This window comes from Pituophis catenifer, unplaced genomic scaffold (genome assembly GCF_029215685.1).
Source record: "Pituophis catenifer annectens isolate HBS135680 unplaced genomic scaffold, rPitCat1.0.hap2 SCAF_1, whole genome shotgun sequence".
NCBI lineage: Eukaryota > Metazoa > Chordata > Lepidosauria > Squamata > Colubridae > Pituophis > Pituophis catenifer.
In genome coordinates this window covers 75990476-76011905 of record NW_027256881.1, presented here as the reverse complement: position 1 = coordinate 76011905, position 21430 = coordinate 75990476, and the positions used below count along the sequence as shown (strand labels likewise).

At 44.0% G+C, this 21430-nt stretch overlaps 1 protein-coding gene across 7 annotated transcripts in view; it reads left to right on the top strand.

The window, feature by feature from the left end:
• Positions 1 to 21430, top strand: part of QKI (QKI, KH domain containing RNA binding) — a 150820-nt gene that overhangs the window by 50985 nt on the left and 78405 nt on the right. The window lies entirely within an intron of this gene.

The window sequence follows — 21430 nt, the reverse complement described above, 5'->3', positions numbered from 1 at the left end:
AAGTCAGGAGTGACGAAATAGCTGCCACCTGTCTTTGGAGAGTCTTGGATGAGAGCCCTTTGTCCAAACCGTCTTGCAAGAACCACAAGACCTGTACAACTGAAGCCTGGAGAGGCGAGAAGCCCTGGGGCTCACACCAAGTACAAAAGGCCTGCCAGATGGCCGAATAAATACGGTCTGTGGAGGGTCTCAGAGAAGCCTGGATAGTCTGTATCACAGAGGCCGGTACATTGTCCCGCTGCAGAGCTTGCCGCTCAACCGCCAAGCTGTCATTTGTAGCCACTGGGGCTCCGGGTGCAAAATTGCCCCCTGGCTGAGACAGTCACTGGTGCAAGGGATTTTCCAGGGAGGAGACACCGACAAATTAATGAGGTCCGCGAACCATAATCTCCTCGGCCAGTGAGGAGCCAGAAGTACAATTTCCGCCTGCTTGAGTAAAAGTTTGCGGAGCACCCTCGGGATGAGGGGAATTGAGGGAAATGCATAAAGCAGACCCTGAGGCCATGTGGAGTGCAGGGCATCTACTGATTCAGCTTGAGGCGACTGGAACCGGGAGAAGAAGCGCGGGAGTTGCGCATTCTGTGGGGAGGCGAACAGGTCGACCACTAGTGCGCCAAACCGGGCCACTAGGTCCTGGAACAGTCGAGGATGCAGATGCCATTCTGAGTGATCTATTAATTGTTGGCTCAGCCAATCTGTCCTCACGTTGGTCACTCCTGAACTATGCTCCGCCTTTAAAGAGACTAGACGACGTTCCGCCCACAGACCCAGTCGTTTCGCTTCCAACATCAGAGACTTGGACCTGGTGCCTCCTTGGTGATTTACATGTGCCTTGGCCGATAACGTTGTCGGTGAGCACCAGGACATGGGCACCTGCCACCAGATGACGGAAAGCTCGAAGGGCTAGGAAAATCGCCCGTAACTCCAGCCAGTTGATACTGTGAGAAGCTTCGGAAGCCGACCATTTGCTCTGTGCCACTCGAGAGTTGCAGTGGGCGCCCCAGCCGAACGTTCTGGCGTCGGTTGTCACCACCAGCCAATGTGGCTCGAGGAACAGGCATCCCTTGGAGATGGCCAGAGACCGCCACCATCGAAGCGAGGTGGGGACAGGAATCCTGGCTGACAACGTGCCCCTGCCTGCCTTCTGAAAAGGCAAAAGAAACCATTGAAGATCTCTCAGGTGTAACCGGGCCCAGGGAACTATGGAAATGGCCGATACCATCTTGCCCAACAACTTGGAGAGTAGTAAGGGAGATGCCATCCCGTCTTTCTGAATTCTCGCTATCAGGGACCTCAATTTTTCTTGACGATCTGGGGATAAGAAAACCCTACCATCTACAGAGTCGATAACTGCTCCCAAATGTATATTGTTGGTAGAGGGAGAGAGATGACTTTTCACTGTGTCAATGGAAAAGCCATGGGCTGCAAGGGTCTGAATTGTCAATTGGAGATCAGAGTGGGCCTGTTTGGGGGAACTAGACATAATGAGAATGTCATCCAAGTAACACTGGAGACGAACTGAATGAAGTCTAAGGTAGGCGGCTACGGCCCCCAAAAGTTTGGTAAAACTACGGGGAGCAGAGGAAAGCCCAAAGGGCAAAGCTCTATATTGGTAATGGGCCCCCGCGTAATAAAAACGAAGGAACTTCCTGTGGGAAGGGAGAATGGGCACATGAAGGTAAGCTTCAGTGAGGTCAATTGAGCAGAGGAGATCGCCCCTCCGAACGCCATCTAAAATGGTCCTCAAGGATTGCATTTTGAACCTACGATAAGCTACAAAGTGGTTTAAACGCTTAACATCCAGAATAGGTCTCCACTGCCCGATGATTTAGGGACTAAGAAAACTCGAGAATAAAACCCCTCCCCGGCTTGATTTAAAGGCACCCGTTGGATGGCTTTAATGTTGAGAAGATGATTAATAGCCAAATCCCTGAGGGATCGATGGACGGCCTGCTGAGAGAAAGGACAGCGGACAAAGGACAAGGGAGGTGTGGAGAGAAATTCAATGGCCAACCCCGATTGAATGATGGCCCAGATCTAACATCCGAAGTAGTACACTCCCAAACCTTGGCGAAGAGGCCCAATCTGCTCCCAATGGGAGGATCGACTGTACTACTAACAATGGTGACGGATGGAATGACCCCCTCCCCCTCGAAAGGGCCGTCGAGACATGAAGGGTCTGCCCCTTGTAGACCTATCCTGATACCCTCTCTGTCTAGGAATAAAGTTACCAGTGTTACGAGAGGACCCTAAGCCTCCGTCCGATGACCGAAACTGAGGTCGAAGCATGTAAGGAGAATAACAGGACTCCCCCCTATGGAAGACCATAGGCAAGATCTTCCTTTTGTCTTTGGTCTCCACCAGGAAAGCTTCCAAAGGATCCCCAAACAATTTAGTTCCCTTAAAAGGAACCGAAGCCAAGCGCCATTTGTGGCGGGTGTTGGCTTGCCAATGGCGAAGCCACACCAGGCGCCGGGCAGCTATAGATGATGCCAGGGATTTATCGGCGAAGCAGGCCGCGTTCAAAGTGGCATCCACCGAGAATTGCACCGCCGCAATAATCTTGTTAATGTCCTGTTTCAATCTCGCGTCCTCTGGGGAAAGTTTTTCGTGAAGCTGACGTAACCACAGGAGGGTCGCCCGATTGAAAAATGAAGCGGTGGTAGCTGACTTAATGGCCCAAGCTGCCCCCTGATGCGCCCTTTGAAGAAACGACGTTCCTCCGGGCGAAGACCTTCCTCATGATCCCCAGGAACGGAGGCATTTGACAGCAACGCAGCGACGGGAGTCGACCGTGGGCACCTGAAGCAGAGACGACAGCTCTGAGGACACAGTGAAATTCCTATGATCAGCAGATGAGAGCACTGGAGCCGAGGCCGGAGATGTCCACTGCCTCTGGATGACATCAAGGAAGAGAGGAGGAGTTGGAACAGCCATTACCGGTTTTGGGGGTTCTGCAAACAAAGGGTCCAACGTAAGCCGAAGGAGGCTCGGGTTGTGAGCTGACACCAAGCTGCCCTGTATTTACGGCCTTAAACAGGAGAGATTTAAACAGAGCCTGCGGAAAAAGACCCGTAAAGGCCGGTTGGTCAGGAGGAAGACCCTCGTCTTCAGATAACTCCGGCTCCTGAGACTCAACCTCTGCAAATGCTGAAGGATTGCTGACCAAGGATGCAGCCGGGGAGTCCGAAGCAGCGAGCGATAGAGCGTCTTCATCCCCTTCTCCGTCGGGAGACCTGGGAGGATCCGAGAGAATGTGTAGACATGCTCCTGGCGTTAGGCAAGAAATGTGCAGAGATGGATTGTTGTACATCAACGGAAATCATGTGTTGGATTTTAGCCGAGCTCAAATAAGCCTGCATTTGGTCCCAAGCCGGTCCGGCATCCGTAGATGCTTGAACTGGAACAGAAGGAGGAGGAGTGTCCGACCCTTCAGCCATTGTGGATGGAGGAGCAACTGTGTCCGCAGCGCCAGTTGAACTAGGTAGGAGGCCTGTGCCCCACAGATCAGATGAATGAATGGTCAGCGGGCAGTCCTTTAGGGACAGTTGATCCGGAGTAGGTGAAGAATCAGGAGCCCTGGCATCTGGAGGCAAATCGGCAGCCACTGACAGCGGAGGACGATGGGCACCTGCCTTGGCACACAATTTCTGCAGGACCTTATCTCGGCGTTGTTCCACGCGGGAAGAGGCCAAGGAATGTTTGGTGTTTATGCCCCGTGGGGCGGATATTTTAGCCCCATGCCCGTTAGAACTGTCCTGTGCGAATGGGCAGAAGACTCATTTTGCAAGGCAGACGATTGTTCCTGCACTTTGACCTTGCAGCTGTGCTTTGACTTGGTCAAGGCTTAGGCATGACTGGCCTTGAAGCGACTCCGAGCAGGAGACAAGCCTTCTTGCCTATAAATAGGCGTTACCAATTGGATGTTCCAAAATGGAAGCTGAGTCCAGTAGTCAGTGCCACCCAATGCCACACGCCAGCGAGGCGGAAGAGAAATGTGGCTGTACTAATTCAGTGCCAGGTAACAGAACCGGTGAAGCAGAAAAACCCCAGTAAAATCAAACAATGCCACAAAACGATCTAAAGTGGCAACCAGTTGGGCTCTAGGCAATTGAGGGCTGAAAGGCACAGGTTAAAACCTGGAGGCCTGAGGAACAAAACTCAACGAACCGTGACTTTAAAATGGCGGCCGGAGGCAACTGAAGCAACGGGAGCGTGAAGCTCCACCACTGAAAAGTCCACAAGGCGAAAAGGGCTTGTCAAACGGGCAGAATCGGGCTCCGATGAAGAGAAATAGGTGGCAAATCTAAGCGATCTATAGCCCAATGACCAAAAGCCGACAAGCGGCAAATGGTGGGGAGTGCGAAGCTCCACAAAAAGCCAGGCAATTAGCGTGCTGTAAATTGGCTGCCCGCAAAGCTGTGGGAGTGAAAAAAACTCCACAGAAAGCCCGCAATAGCCGTAATCGGCGCATCTGGTGTGTCCGGCAAAGCCAGAGGCTTCCGCCCGCCCCAAGGGAGCGAAAAGCTCTGCTAGACCTTGTTACTAACCAGTTCCAAGAGAAAGGTTTTTAAAGAGCTCCGAAGTAAAACGAAGAAATTCTGAAGAGAAAACCAACAGCCCAAATCGTGAAGGAGAAGAAGCGTAGTCTAAATGGAGTCCTATGGTCAAAAACGGAGAATCTGAAGCCAAATTTAATACTAAAGCTGAAAAATAGTGAGAGACAAAGATCCACACTAGTGTCCAGTCTGGCTGCTGTCTCCACCCACAATGGAGAAGGGGCGTTGGTCCTACCTTCTCGTTAAGTGGAGACAGCAGCCAGCCCCACCCTTCGGCAGACTGGTCTCTAAATTTCTTCTCCTTTTTTTCCACACGCCGAGCCTGTCTTCCTCCTTCGCAAAAGCTGGGAGCCCCTAGCAACAGGGGCGGGATTTAGCTTGATTGACAGGCTCAGTCCTTCATCTGAACACAAGAGTAGAACCCATGCCTGGCTGCTGTCTCCACCCACAATGGAGAATAGTGTAGTTGTATTGCTAAAGATTTAGTTTACAGATCTAGCATATTTTCTGAACATTTAGGAAAAAATAGATAATATCTTTAAGGATTAAAAGATTATTTTTTCATTATATTTAACACCAGTTTTGTTTGTGACCAACAGTCTACAAAAATAGTAACATTCCAAGAAGCATTTATTTTTTTTGCCAAATTCAAAATTCTCCACCTTGAAGTTCCTAAACTTTCTAAAACAGACTCTTGTCTTACAACTTGGGTCTCAAACTTTACCACAGCATTTTGTTGCCATGGTCACTACTTTGTCTACTATAGCTTGGAACCATCAGGAGATTATTATTGTATGTTATAAATTATTTATTACTCCAGAAATTTACTAAATATTCCATTCTTCAAGTTCCAAGTTTTGTTGCATATTTATTGTAAAAAAATGACACAGAGATTCAGATTTATAAATAAAATAAAACCTGCTAAGAAAAACTAACATTTAAAAAGGGATTTTTTTAAAAAAAGAAAAAGACATGCTTACCTACTTCAATCTCCAGTGGATTCTATTTGTGGTTGGCTTGATGTTGCCTTAATATATTTGCATGACAAATTCAATTTAGTGGTGCATGAGTGAAGTTTGAATCCTTACTATCTCAATCTGAGGATCCTTTGTTCAGTTGAATCTCTTTGTAAGTTACTTAGTTTCTAAAGTTTTTCTCTTTCATATTTCATAAGCCTTAATTCACTAGGGAGCACTAGCATTTTCCTATTAGTATCCATTTATATCTCAAATTATCTATAGGAAAAAGTTTGCACAATTATAGAATTTTGGCTGTAGCAGATACAATTTAAGCACTTCCATTTATCCTGTAGAATCTTCCTGCATAGGTGCAAGGTAAAATCCTGTATCTCATATTAACAATTTGATTGATAGCATTGTGATTAATACCAGCTGTCTGCAATTACTGTAAGTTCGAATCTCACCAGGCTCAAGGTTGACTCAGCCTTCCATCCTTTCTAAGGTAGTAAATTGAGGACCCAGTTTGTGGGGGCAATAAGCTGACTTTGTATAAATATACAAAAGGATGAAGGCTATTGCTTAACGCATTGTAAGCTGCCCTGAGTCTCCGGAGAAGGGTGGCATATAAATCAAATTTAAAAAAAACACAACAATTTGAATCTTGTGACTTGATTTTAGTAGACATAAAAAAGACATTATTCTTTGCTTGTTGATTTCTAAATACAGAGATATGCATTATTTCATTATTTATGGGTTAGATGGTACCTCTTGTTTTCCATTCAGATTATTGCTCATAATTTGAGGAAGCAATCTTTACTCCCATTTCAGAATATTTCAAGGACAGGGAGGGAGGGGGAGAGAGAAAGGGGGGGAGGGAGAGAGAGATTTACTCCCATTACTCCCATTTCAGAAACATTTCAAGGGGATAGACAGACACATATATAGATAGATACTCTTTTAACCAGGTCCAATGTATCTAATATATATCTCTATGTATTCAAATAAGCAAATTGCTTTATTTTATCCCTGTTCAAAATTTCCCTTGAAAATTTTCAGCTCAGTCAAGGCCAATTTTTATCTACATTTATTCTAGTCTATGTTCATTTAAATGTTTCTATATTAAATTCATTGCCAGATACTTACAGGGAGATGCTTCATGAGTTCTGCTGACATTTGGCCAGGGATATTGCAAGGAGAATTTACAGCATTTCTCATGTTCTCTAAGACTACTAGAAATTGTCTTCTTTTCCATTCTTTGTATTTTTCAATACATAGATTCAAACAGAGTTCTTTCTTGAGAATGTTATAAGTTGTAGGTGGGAATAAAATGTGTAAAAGTTTTACCTGATTGGTTAATATTATGGACATGCTTGATTTTGGACATAAAACACACTAATAGTTGAATATAAGATATATGTATGCAAATCTTTCTGAATTCAGTGAGATAAAGATAACCTAATTCACAAGACTTTCAAAAAAACTAGTCACAAAGAAATAAATGCCCCCAAAATGTATTTGACTGGAATATATGTCTCCCAAGCTTCTGCTTTATGGTTGCATATTGTCCTTTCAGTAAAATGGCAGTGTCAGCTAAGTAAAGAATGTCAGTAGACGCCAGAAAAAAGGATAGTTGTCAGAGAAGAAGGGCAATAAATGAGATCAGAGTTAAATATATGCCTGTCACATTCTAGCAGCTGGCTTAAGCCCTGCTGTTGTTCAAATACACTGGCCTTAAAAAGGAAGCAAATGTATTGTAGCCCACATATGAAGAAGGAAACAGCTGGTGGATTTATCACTCCTCTTAACTGACAGAGAAGGTCAGACTTAAAAAAAAATGAAGTGAGTTTTATATTCTTTGTGTAACAAATTTGAAATTGGGGATAAGACTCAAACAAATGGGCATTTGCATTCATGTATGAGTCCTATAGATATTTATGTCATTAATTATAGTCTCTTCTTAGGCATACCACTGCATATCACTGTGACTGTATGTATGTATTCTATGCTATGGAAATGATCTAAAGTGTTGTTCTATCCCTATACAAAAGTGGAGAAGTCACAGGTTACACGTAGTGATCCATTATTATTTTCATTTCCTAGATTGGAGAAGGTCAAAATTTTCAATCTGAGCTTTAAAAAGAATATTGGTAATCTAAAGCCTTCAGAGACTTAAAGACACTAATTTCAGGCCTTTAAAAAAAGCTGTCATACCACATTTACAGTTTTGGTCCTGGTCCTGGTTTATTTTCAGAAATCTACCCTGTTTACAGAGTTCCAAGCTCCTTAATATGATTTTTTCCAACCTTTTGTTTGAGCTGATATAACAAACTCTGGTATAGTGTTTGGGTCAGTTGGAAGTTGAATTCTAGGTTTAAACTTCCTGGTTTTTACTTTCAGAGTTGAATTATGTAAGGTTATAAGATAAAAAGTAAGTTTTAAGAATAATGTTCATTAAATAAAATGTGATCGGTAGTATAACAAACAGTTCTTACATAATAATGCTAAATCTGGAGAAAAGACAAATACACTCAGTGTGGAATATTTTATTCCCAATTTTCCACAAATAGCTTTTTATTTTGTATTCATTTATTATCAAAGATATAGTTGCCCATCTACCAGAAGGAACAGGGAATGGGCAGCAGAATAAAAGCACAGTGCACTAAAAACAAAAAGGTAATCTAAAGTAACAGTGTTGACAATTAAACTTGTCAATCATCCTTTCTCCATTGTGGTGGAGGTAACATCCAGGAATGGGTAGACCTCGTCTGCTAACCAATTGGACTGAATCTGTCAAAGCTGTGAGGACACGTCTCCTTCACCAACAGTCCCCAGCTTTTGACTCAGTCCTAGCTAGACAGCTATATTACCACTGAATACCAGTGTGAAGAGCTTTTAGCTTGAGCACGCTGAGGGCCGCACAGCAGCAGGTCAGATCATCAGGTGATTCTGACAGGGCAGCGAGCACGAGCTTCGCTCAAAGCAGCTGGCCCTGGGGCTTCGGAGAGAGCAGGATTCAGCACTCCTCCGCATTCTGGCTGGGCAAGAACTGTGTACTCCGGCATCAGTTGAGGGTGCGCTCGGCTGCCAGGTGAGCCTGGGACTGTCAGATGGACATCCGCCACCTCGGAGCCATAGCCCCCAACGATTCGAGCCCCTGCCCGGTCTCCGGGCATACTTGTAAGTAGCCGCTCACCACATTTTCAGCAGCAGCGCCCTTGCTGGGTGAGCCTGCTAGGGGGCAGATTCAAAATGGAGAAAGTGGCTGCCGCTTTAAGTGGAGAAGCAGCTTCGGTGGAGGCAAGCCTGGCTCTCTAATTGGATTGGTTAGGCTGCAGGGGCCTCGGGACCGAGGCCTGCAAGCAAGAGACCCTTGGCAAAGCTCTCTAAGAGCTCCAAGTCCTATGCGAAGGATTCTAAGGCTGCAGAACGCGAGGCTGTGAGGTGCCAGAAGGCGATAGACCGTGAAGTGGCCAGGGTGCAGAAGGAAGCTGACCATCGAAGGGAAGCACCTCACGCTATCTGTCAGGCTGGTTCCCACCAAATTGTGGGACAACCGTTGGAGCTGCGTGATGTTTTTGACAGCTGGCCTCCACAAACATGGTCTCCAGATGGTGCTGCAGGCTCCAATCTGCCCAGCAACAGTGAGTCCTATTTTGGCTCACTTCCAGACCCCTTTTCTACTGTAGCTTCCTGGCAATAGCCCTTAAGGCAGAAAGCCTCATCCATAGAGGCAACTTTTACCCCAACTGCAGCGGGGCTCTGCTCAGGGAGAACACAGGGGCTTTAACTCCCTGCTGGTATGGGAGCCTTGATTTCAGAGGCAATCAAGCAGGGAATAGCAGCCGGCTTACAACAAAGCCAGAGAGCTGCTTCAGTTCAATCTGACCACCCCTTGCCTCCAGATCTCCCTCCACTGGCCCAGGCTTCAGGGGACTTTTTGGCCATGCAGGAACTATACTCCCCTGCTTCCTCTAATCAATCACCCTCAGAGGAAGAGACATACAGGGACCTAGAATTGTCAGAGGATGAAGGCTTAATGCCTGACCAACCAGCCTTTGCTGGCCTTTTTCGTCCAGCCTTATTCAATTCTTTGCTTTTTAAAGCAAAAAATACTGCTTGAATGGGAACCCATCTGCCGATGCCAGATCCAACATCAGAGGCTGCTGATACTCTGGACTCGCTGTTTTCTGAACTGACCACAGAGGCCAAGGTGGTTCCTTCGCCCAGGCTGTTTTTGGACATTGTGCAGAGGCAGTGGGCCTCTCCTGGAGCAGCAGCAAATCCCAGTAATCTGGACAAGAGATTTTATAAAATGTAGTGGATGCCCCAGTGGCAGCATTAGCTGCACCTTCTGTGATGGCAGATTCACCGGAGGATGCCCTCCGGCCTGAAGACAAATGGGTGGCGCAATTGCTTAGGAGGGCCCACCAGGCTGCTGCTTGGGCAGTTAAAGCGTCCACAGCAGCTTCCTTTTTTAATAAGGCTTCATTGCTCTGTTTGCGACAACTGCAGGACAGAATTCCCGCGGGGGACATAAGCTCTCATCAAGACTTTAACAAATTAGCAACAGCTATGGAATTCTCCCCAGACGCCATACTCAACGTGGCATGGTTCGTGTCTAAGGCCATTGCCTCTTCAGTGGCTACCAGAAGACTCCTGTGGCTCAACCAGTGGCTGGTGGATGCCAAACATAAGTGGAGGCTGGCCTCTGCCCCGTTCACAGGGGAGAGGTTATTTGGGGACTCCTTGGATCTGATTCTGGTTGAGTTCAGAGACAAACGTAAGATCCTCCCATACCTATCCCGATGAGCCCTCCGCCTTACTTTCGCACCAGTCTTTTCAGGGGTCGGACAGCGACTTTGAACTACCATGCTCACAGCACCCCTTCTTTCAGAGGCAGGACCAGCAACAGGATAGGGCGGGGAGTATAAACAGTTTCCCCCCAAATGGCCCTTTCGTGAGGGAGGAAGTTGTTCCTTCAGATGCCAGAAGTAACTGCACCACTAACCCTCCCATTGGCGGCTGCCTGGCCTTTTTTGCCAGCTGTTGGGAGAACATTACCATGGATGCCTGGGTCCTGGAGATAGTCAGGTCGGGCTTCTCCCTAGAGTTCCTCTCCACACCCCCGAGGTTTTTCATTTGCTGTCCTGTTTCACAGCACAGGTTGAAGAGAGTCCTTATGGAAACTGCTATTCAACATCTATTGGATATTCATGCAATCCAACCAGTTCCAGGGGACCAAGAGGGGATGGGATTCTATTCCATCCTCTTTGTGATTCTAAAGGCCTCGGGATGGGGGGGGTGTTGAGGGTAATTCTGGATCTGAAACAGCTAAACCGCCTTGTAACCTATAGGCGGTTCAAGATGCAGTCACTTCAGTCCATTTTGGATGGAGTCAGAGAAGGCGATTTCCTTACCTCCATTGACTTGTCAGAAGGTTACCTGCATGTTCCTATTTTACTGGAACACAGACAGTATCTCCATTTTTCTTACGGAGGATGACATTATCAGTATAGGGCCTTGCCATTCGGCCTATCGTCAGCGCCCAGGGCATTCACAAAACTATTGGCTGTGTTGGCACATCTCCGGGCTCTTCCCATGCGTGTCCAGTGCTACTGGCATGATATCCTGATCCAGTCCGCCTCTAAGCCATAGGCGAGTCAGGATCTTAAAATCACCATTCAGGTGCTTCAGAACCACGGGTTTTCCATAAACACACCAAGAGCCATTTGATGCCAACAAACCATTTGCTTCATTTAGGAGCAGAAATAAACACCATTGCGTGCAAGGTACACATCTCCCAGGAGCGCCAGACGAGTATAAAACAATTGGTAGGTCAGGTCAGGAGGGAACATACAGTACCCCTGGCCAATCTCACAGCTCCTGGTAAGATGGTGTCCTGCATTTCCATCGTGCCTTGGGCATGTCTGCACGCCAGGTCTCTCCAATGGTTCCTCCTGCCTTACCAGAGGAAAGGCAGGAGCAATTCCCTGTCCAAGGTCAGGGTACCACCGGAGGTGATCCGTTCCTTACGATGGTGGGCTTCCAGGCAATTTCAAAGGGAAGTTTCTTCAAAGAACCGGAACACCTGACAATTATGACAGATGCTAGTCTCTTTGGCTGGGGAGCACATCTCCAAAATAGGATGGCCCAAGGATAGTGATCACAGGCAGACCTGAGCCACAAGATAAACTGACTGGAACTCAGGGCAGTACACCTGGCCCTCAAACAATTCCAGGACATTGTGTCGGGCAGACGAATCTTAATTCTGACCGACAATATGGCTACAATGTAACTGTCAAGGAGGAACCCACTCCAGGACCCTTAAGAGAGAGGCAGAACGACTATGTCTCTGGGCAGAGAGCTCCATTTGTTGCTAAGGGCAGAGCATATTTCAGGGGCCACAAATGTACAGGCAGATTGGCTTAGTAAGACCATAGTCGATCATTTGGAGTGGCTCCTGCACCCGACTTTGTTTCAGGAGCTGACTGAGTGCTTCGGGTGGCCAGCTGTGGACCTCTTCACTACCCAAGACAATGCCCAACAATCAGGGATTTTCATGAGGTTTGCGGTACTGAGGGCAGAAGGGATAGGTGCGTTTTGCAGCCCTTGGCTGCGGGAACTCCTATATGCCTTTTCTCCCCTTCCCCTCATCCCGAGGGTTATACAAAAGATTTTGGTGGAAAGAGCGGAGGTGCTGCTCCTGGCACCACACTGGCCCAGGCAACCATGGTTTCCTGACCTGGTCACCCTGTCACTGGCCAGCCCTTGGAGGATACTGCCGGACAGAGTCTCCCTCAGCCAGGGGGCCTTGGTCCACCTGGTCTCACAGTGGCTACAGTTGACCTCCTGATGTTTCAGATGAGTCTCTGATCCAGGACAATTAGTCCTCGAAGGTGATAGACATGATACAAGCTTCCAGGAGACTTTCCACCAACCAAATATATGATGCGACCTGGAAGGCATTCTGCTCCTGGTGCTCCAGGTTGGATTTGGACCCAACATCTGTATTCATGCCCCAGATACTGGAGTTTCTCTAGGTGGGGCTTGACAAGGGGCTATCACCTAACATGATCCCGTCGCCAGGTGGCTGCCATGTCCTTGGTCCTCTCTTGTGGGGATCTGGAGTCCGTCGCTCAACACCCAACCGTATGCAGGTTCATTAGGGGCACAACGAACCTACGGCCTCCAGTGGTTCACAGATACCCTACTTGGGACCTTACGAAGGTACTGCATGTGCTGACCGAGGCCCCATTCGAACCACTGAGATCAGCCACATTGCTCTTCCTAACCTGCAAGGTGGCTTTCCTGGTAGCCATCACATCGGCTAGGCAGATTACAGAGCTGGCGGCACTCTCAGTCAGGAAAGATCTCTGTGTTTTCCATCCTAACATGGTGGTATTGCAGTTGGACCCTTCTTTCTTCCCCAAAGTGAACTCATGGTTCCACAGGGCCAGGGCCCAGGACCTTATACTGCCTGACTTCTGCTCGGGCACCATCCATGCCCTGGAGAAGAAGTGGCACACTTGAATGGACGTGAAGAGGGCCCTCCGCATTTACATTAAGAGGACTTATCCCTTCAGGAAGACAGAGTTGCTCTTTGTGTCTTTCCAGCCAGCTTCCCTAGGCACCAAGGCCACTCCATCGATTGTGGGCTGCTGGATTTGAGCATTTATCACCAAATCCAAGCCCTTCTGTTGCCGAGATGGATTACAGCCCATTCCACAACGAATGCGGCCACAACAGCGGCATGGACAACCCAAGCCTCTATTGAGGAGGTTTGTCGTGCAGCTACATGATCCTCTCCATCCCCTTTCATCTGACACTATAAGCTGGACTCCTTCGCTTCGGCTGAAGCGGCTTTTGGCAGGTGGGTCCTCCAGAGGGTCCATTCTGATCAGGGGACCTCAGACCAGACTGCGGCCCACCCGTGAGGACCCAGTTTGTGGGGGCAATAAGCTGACTTTGTATAAATATACAAAAGTATGAAGGTTATTGCTTAACGCATTGTAAGCCGCCCTAAGTCTCCGGAGAAGGGCGGCATATAAATCAAATTAAAAAAAAAAAAGCCAGTTTTGGTATGTCCCAGGGGTGAAATCCAGCAGGTTCTGACAGATTCTGGAGAACCGGTAGCGGAAATTTTGAGTAGTTCAGAGAACTGGTAGCGGAAATTTTGAGTAGTTTGGAAACCGCCAAATATCACCTCTCGCTGGCCCCAGAGTGGAGTGGGAATGGAGACTTTGCAATACCCTTCCCCCAGGAGTGGGGAGGGAATGGGGATTTTGTAGTATCCTTACCCTGGAATGGGGTGGGAATGGAGATTTTGCAGCATCTTTCCCCTGCCACACTCACCAAGCCACACCACACCCACCAAGCCATGCCCATAGAACTGGTCGTAAAAAAATTTGGATTTCACCACTGGTATGTCCCATTCCTTGATGCTATCTCCACCACAATGGAGAAAGGGTGTTGGTTTTACCTGATATGCTCCTTCTCGTTGGGTGGAGATAGTATCCAGCCCCACCTTAGAGACTGTCTGGTCCTAGGTCCAACGGGGAGAACATTGGAACAAGACACATTGAGTCTCTATGCCTTCGCCAAAAGCTTTAGTCCAATCGGCTAGCAGACAAAGTCTACCCATTCCTGGATGCTGTCTCCACCCAATGAGAAGGAGTGTATCAGGTAAGATCAACAGCCGTTCCATGCCAAATCCCTAAAAATCCTGGTCTCAATATTGCTTTTCTGAAGGCCAACAGAATTAAACCCATGTGTATATCCAGGAACTTGTTCCATATGGTAGGCATTGTGACAGAGAAAGCATCCTTCTGAGCCCTCACCAGGTGACACTTTTTACCAAGGTGGCCCAGACCACTCCCACACTGCTTCCTCTAGTAAGATAAGCAGAACCCATTATGGATAAGCACATAATCTGGGTTATGCCATCTAAGGCTCTAAAAGCTATAATCAAACCACCAGTTGGAAATCTACTGAGAACCAGTGTAATTTACACAGTACTGGTGCTACTTGGGCATACCTCATTGTACCTTACTGCTGCCCATGCCTCTGAATTTTGAATTAGCTGCAGCCCCATGAAGATCACATTGCAGTAGTTTACTCACAAGTAATTATGAGCAGTGCCTCCCTCCCCACTAGGAATCTCCCCAATCTAGGAAAGGGATCAATTGATGCACTAATTTCTGCAAAGTAAATCCTAGCCACAGCTGCCTCTTGCTCTTCAAGCAGGAGCCACAAGTTTGATAGAATCCTCAGTCACCCAAGCCAGAGTTAAAGATAGCAAATCACTAGATACAGGCACCCTAAAATCCTTGATCTTGTTGAGATTGAGAGGAAGGTGGTTCCTCCCCATATTAGCCTATATGTTTTTATTAGATTAACATACAATTTTTTCTTCAGGAGATCATGCTGGGCCTAATCACAAATGTTATTTTATCTGCAGAACAACTTTGTCAAGTCAGCTTGTGTATTTCCATGGCTGAGGGAAATTTTTAACCTCTATTTTCCCAGTCTCAGTTTGATATCTCAACATACATATATTCGCCATGGGCGAATAGGCGGCAATATAAATTAATGAATGAATAAATAAATAAATAAATAATACCATGTTTCCCCGAAAATAAACCCTCCCCTGAAAATAAGCCCTTCCCGAAAATATTTAAACATGTGTGCAGCCAGTCCCCGCCATTTCCTCTGGTTAGGGTTAGGGAGAAACAGCTGGAAATCAGGTAAGACGGCAAGAGGATTCCCATCTTGCTCCATGTGCCCCAAAATAATAAGACCTCCCCGAAAATAAGGCCAAGCACTTATTTTGGGGTTCAAAAACCTGCAGAATTAAACATGTATTTAAATAGGGGAGTGAAATAGGAAATACACTGCTTTGAGCTTGTGGGGAAAACAGCCCTGTTATTTCCTAGCTATCTTTGGATGCAATAAAGTTTAAAATGGTCCCAAATTCTACATTTAATATGATAAAAAATGAAGTGTATTGAGTTTTTCAACTATAGAAGACATTAAAAACTGAGAACAAGCATGTTGCTCTCTTATTTTTCACCTCACAGTAGAATGATAACTTTTGCTGATTGTTAACAATCTTTTACCCAACACACACAAAATAATCTATTACATGAAAAATTGATCAGAGGAGGGGACTAAAACAACTATTTTTTGAGATCAAAAGAAGTATTTCAGAAAACTGATTCATTCATTATGCTAAACTTCCGAATGTCTCTCTGTCGCTCTCTGTCTCTGTCTCTCTCTCTGTCTCTCTCTCTCTCTCTGTCTCTCTCTCTCTCTCTCACACACACACACACACCATTGTACAATAGGCACAGTGATGATCATTCACTCTCCAAAGGTTTCCAGATAACCAAAAATAAAGGCACCAGGCTAATCTATAAAGGAAGATTGTTCCATAATATGGTTTATGTGCGTAGTGATAATAGTGGGGAGGTTGCATTCAAAAATATTGTAGCTACCTTCATCTTATATGCCTGGCAAACATTAAAGATGTTGATGGCAAGTTTGCACTGCACAAATTGGTTGAACCATTTCTATGTGAGAACAGTGTTCCCATTATTATCTCTGTGCCAAATTGTATAGTGTTCTATTAACCAAACCCAACCTTCTAATTGTCCCTAGAATCCTAGTGAAACAAGGGCAGCAACTATAAATGAGGTGTAATAGTACTATAGCAATTCTGATTCTTCACCACGTTTTTTACCATACAGTTTCTGATTGGCAGCCTTACAGTACGTAGAGTGGATTGCAGTAATCCAAATGGGTAATAAGTTATTGGTAGGAGCTTTATTTTTTCCCCACATGCCTGGATTGAAGTGCCTTACAAATGCCTTACTAATAAACTAAGATAATATCTTTTTTCATATTTCTTAGAAAATATTTTGAAATATTTCTTCATAGAAATGTCTATAACTACAGTATGCAGTCTTTTAAAATAACTTTAAAATAATCATTTTTGCTAAAATTGTACATATTTTTGAGTTTCTGATTTAAGGATAGTACGCAAATACCAAGAGCATAATAAAGTTGTGCTTTTGATTCATTGCTATATTTGTTCTCTCTTTCACTGTTATTCTTGGTGATGCTAAAAACATATATAGTGCTACATTCATTCTATCTATCATTCTTAGTGACAGAATAAACAGCTCAGTATAAAAACTAAGATCAGTACAATTTTAAACAAGTTCTCCAATAATTTTGTATTTGTATAATTTAATACATTTATAGAGAGTAGTTGTATTATGTTTTATTAATAAATATTGGCTAACTGTAGTACAAGGGATGATACTTGGGGATAGAATGAAAAGGGGGAATCGGCCTAGAATCCTTACAGAGCCGCAAAAGAAACTAAGTCTATTTCCCCTTGAGTGCCATTAGATGTACCAATTTTAGTTGAGAGGATTCATCTGCATAAGCTTTTACCAATAAATCAGTTTAATTGAACCTTTGCATGTTGACCTAGCCTGACAGCTATATTTCATTTCTTAAACATATATTTTTAACTGGATTTTTTTTTTAAAAGAACATAAATTGAATTAATTCCTAGTTTCAAGTTTCGTACATACAAAATATGGTTAAAAAAAAAAAAGGATTGAAAAAATTTCCTGGAAAAAAACTACTATTTTTAATAAAATTAAATTGCTATTTTCATTAAATCACCAGGAGGAAAACTTTATTTTAAAGGTTAAACTACATTGTACTGAAATACATTGTACTGAACAATTATATTATCCTTATGGGAAATGACATCGATTACTTCATATTAATTATTAAATGGAAAACCAAGGAACAAGCATTCCAGAATAATTTAATTTCTAGGAGTATATTTGGGAGTATTGGGGGGCATTTGCCATTAACATTCACATAATATTCTGTCTGGGGTATCTGAGTACGTCTACTTCTTCAGCAGACAGACAGACAAACAGATGGAGCCAGTTATCTTGTTTTATTCAGCCTTGCTAGATCACAAGGTTTTGAATTTAGGTTGCACTTAAAATCCCTCTTTGGAATAGAAAGATTTCTAAAGTTTAACAAAGGTAATCAAGTAAAAATTTAGATAGTCACAACAAGTTATGTAAGGCTGACATTGTGTATGAAAAGATAACAGTTTTTAACCCGATAAAGTAAACGATCAAGAACAGATAGAAAACTTCTCAAATTAAGCAAACAGCATTGAAAAGAAATACAGATAGTCCTCTGCAATTGGAACTGGCAACCCAGTAACTAAGCAAATTAGTTGAGGAGATATCATGAGACTGTGCTGGACAGATGTCAATTCCGCTGAGTGGTTACGTGCAACATCATTTGACCATCACTTGCAACTTCCTGTTGACTTCCCCATTGACTTTATATGTGGGAAGCTGTTAAAATTGCAAATGGTGATCATGTGACTGAGGGGACATTGTGATAGATGCAAGTTGAAGGATTAATTGTAAACCCAAATCATATCTTTGGTCGCTGAACAACATAGTTAATAAGTGAGGAATGTATGCAAAAGCTCTTTCGTGGCTAATCAGAATTTTCCTTGCCAACTTTTTTTATTGTCTCCAAATCACCTGGGTCTTTTTGAACATTGGTCCTAAATTTCTAGACTTGGTCATATGAAATCTGTTCCTTTAAGGATATTGTTTCTGCAGAAATTTTCAGCCAATATTCCCAAAGAAACTTGCAAGTTTGTCACCTCCAGAAACCTATCCTTCTACCTCTCATTGGAGACAATGGTCTATATTTAGATAATACTGAAGTCACCAGGTAATCACCCATTTGTTCCCTTAAGGATCCTTTAGGTCTTTTATCTACTGTACATGCATAAATATATTGTAGAACCTTTGATAGCTAAAATAGTGAAATGCATTTTTTAAAACGGGTGACAAATATAGATGCTTTCCTTTCTCTGCCTCATTTTTTTCCCTGTTGGATTTCATTTGAAGTATAGACTTAGCTGTCTGTACAGGATAAATGGTGTCTCCATTTGCCTTTTCTCTTCCCTAGGATAAACATGAGATCTATATAGGAGTTTTTTGCCTCATGTATGGAGCAGTTAAGCATTTGAAAAGATTTTGAGGCAAGCAGTAAGACAGAAGAATGCAAACATTTTAATTAGTAGACATCTGTGGAATTTTAAGATCATATTGTTGGTGCTGAAGCTACAATGGATAAGACTAACCCTAATCTTTTACTAAATGACTGTCATTCAATAAAGCATTGGACTTAAAATTAATAAAGAAAATAATAAAGTATATAATCACTAGAGCTATTTCTATTTTCTCATTTTTAAAGAAGGTTTATAATGTGTTATTAGAACTTCAGTAGTTAGGTTAATGAATATATTCTTATGCAGTAAACAGTAAACAGTTTTTAGCTACTATAGCTTTTGATCTGGTATTGATTAATCTATTTTGTAATAGTGCCTCTTTGGATTGCTACTCAGCCTAATAGTGATGCCTCCTGATCACTATAAAGCTAGTAGTGAATATTCACGTTCAGAAATTGTCTACAGATCACCTGATTAATTCCAGAGAGAGAGAGGGAGAGAGTGTTAAGAGAATTAGGGGGACCAAGGAGGTAACGTGCACTTCTTAAACTCAGCTACTTAACTTCTAATTCCAGCTTGCTATTTGTGCCAGGTAGGCATCTTAGATGTTTTTAGTAACTTCCAGATACTAATTGAGTTCGAGACTTCATCTTGGACTTAAAAAATGAAGGGGACAAAGCACCCCTCAAAATCATTATTTGATTATGAATGTGCTATAGTTAGTGACAGCTTATTGAAGGTTTTAGCAATTCATATCATTTGCAATTGTCTTGGAATGGAAAATAAATTTAACCTGTTGATTTAAAAAACAAAACAAAACTGGAGAATTAGATAGCCAAGAAGCTTGCCCAGTTAACAAGAAATATTAATTTTAAATACAGGTAGCCCTCAATTTACGACCACAATTGAGCCCAAAATGTATCCTGCTAAGTGAGAATTTGTTAAGTGAGTTTTACTCCATTTTACAACCTTTCTTGCCACAGTTGTTCAGTGAGTCATTGCAGTTGTTAAATTAGTAACACCCTTGTTAAGTGAATCTGGCTTTCCCATTGACTTTGCTAGTCAGAAAATCACAAAAGGTGATCACATGATCCCGGACATTGAAACCATCATAAATATGAACCAGCTGTCAAGTATTCAAATTAAATCACATATAATGGAGATGCTGCAGCGGTCATAAGTGTGTAAAATGATCATAAGTCACTTTTTTCAGTGCTGTTATAACTTCGAATGGTCATTAAATGAACTATTGTAAGTTGAGGACTATCTGTATCTTGATTTTTTCCTTTCCTTGTTCATGCTTATTAATAAGCTTGATGGTTCCTGAAGCATAAGCCAAACATTTTCACACCTTGATTCACCAAAGTTTCATTGTATTATTATCTGCTATGACAGCAAAGTGTTTTCCAGTGTTGTGTCCAGGTTGGAAGGGCTTAGCAGACATGCTAAAGGCAAATATGGAATGCTGATTCTGGCATTGTTATTTATATATGTTGATCCCTCTTTCCAGATTGGAATTGATTTATCATAATCCCAATATACCAAAAAGGAAATAAGGAGCAAACTAACATTAGCTTGCTAAGCCTGTTGAACAAGGGTACAGTTGGCACCAACGTGGCAAACTCAAGACAGGATGGTACAGCATAACATCCTGATGGAAAAACAAGCTGGTTTCAGAAAAGGACAGTTTGTACTTTATACTTCCTTCTCCTTCATCTTCAAACTGAAAAAAATAACACTCATCCACATGGAATCCTTTACATTGTCTCTTACTGCTTGAAAGGCTGACTTTGATTCAATCCCTAAAGCTAGGTTCTGGGGAATTTTTTTTCACTTTTTGTTGCAGAGGATGAAACAATACAAAGGCACTGTAACTGTGTTGCTCTAGTACTTCTCCTCGCTGGTTGGGAACGGCAGGCAGCACTGGGTAGGCTCAGTCAGTAGACCAATCAGGACCAGGTCTGCAATGAAGCTTAGCCCCGCCCTTCCTGCTGCTCTCTCCAGTTTATCGACTCGGTCGACTTGGACAGTTTAGTCTCCTGCCTTTCCTTGCAAAAAAAAAAAAAAAAAAAGAAAGAAAAGAAAAGAAATCCTTTTACACCAACAGTTCTTTTAAGAACTACCAGGGCAATCAGGCTGAGCCTCTCGGCTTGAAGGATTCTTCCGTTTATATGCCACTATAAACTGGACAAATTTGCTTCGGGAGAGGCCGTGTTTGGGCGGCAGGTGTTGCAGTGGGTCGTTTCTAGGGAGGATGTTTCGGACCAGCCTGGTCCCCCCCAGATTTCGGGACAGTGAACTTGGGTATGTCCCACACTGGCTGCTGTCTCCACCCACAATGGAGAAGGGGCGTTGGTCCTACCTGAGACGCTCCTTCTTGTTGGGTGGAGACAGCAGCCAGACCTTCCCTATGCCAGTCTGGTCTTTTTCTTTTTCCGCTCTTTGACTTTCTGACTCTTCTCCCACACGCCGAGTCTGTCTCTTTCAGTTCTTCGCCAAAAGCTGGTCTGCCCAGCAACAAGGGCGGGATTTAAATTTATTGACAGACTCAGTCCTTCAAGCTGATTGAGTGAGTACTACCCACACTGGCTGCTGTCTCCACCCAACAAGAAGGAGAGTCTCAGGTAGGACCAACGCCCCTTCAGGTGTTTTTTTTAAACAACATTCACAAATAGGCAAAGCAAGCTGGTTCTGACAAATCTTAAATGTCTTCCTTATTAAGTAATAGATTTGTTTTTACTCATCTATATTCCAATGTAGCAACTCTCTTGGTAACACAGAGTAGATCTGAGATAATTTTTGTGATCTGCTAGTAATTAATAAGTACTAGTCTACTAGTCACC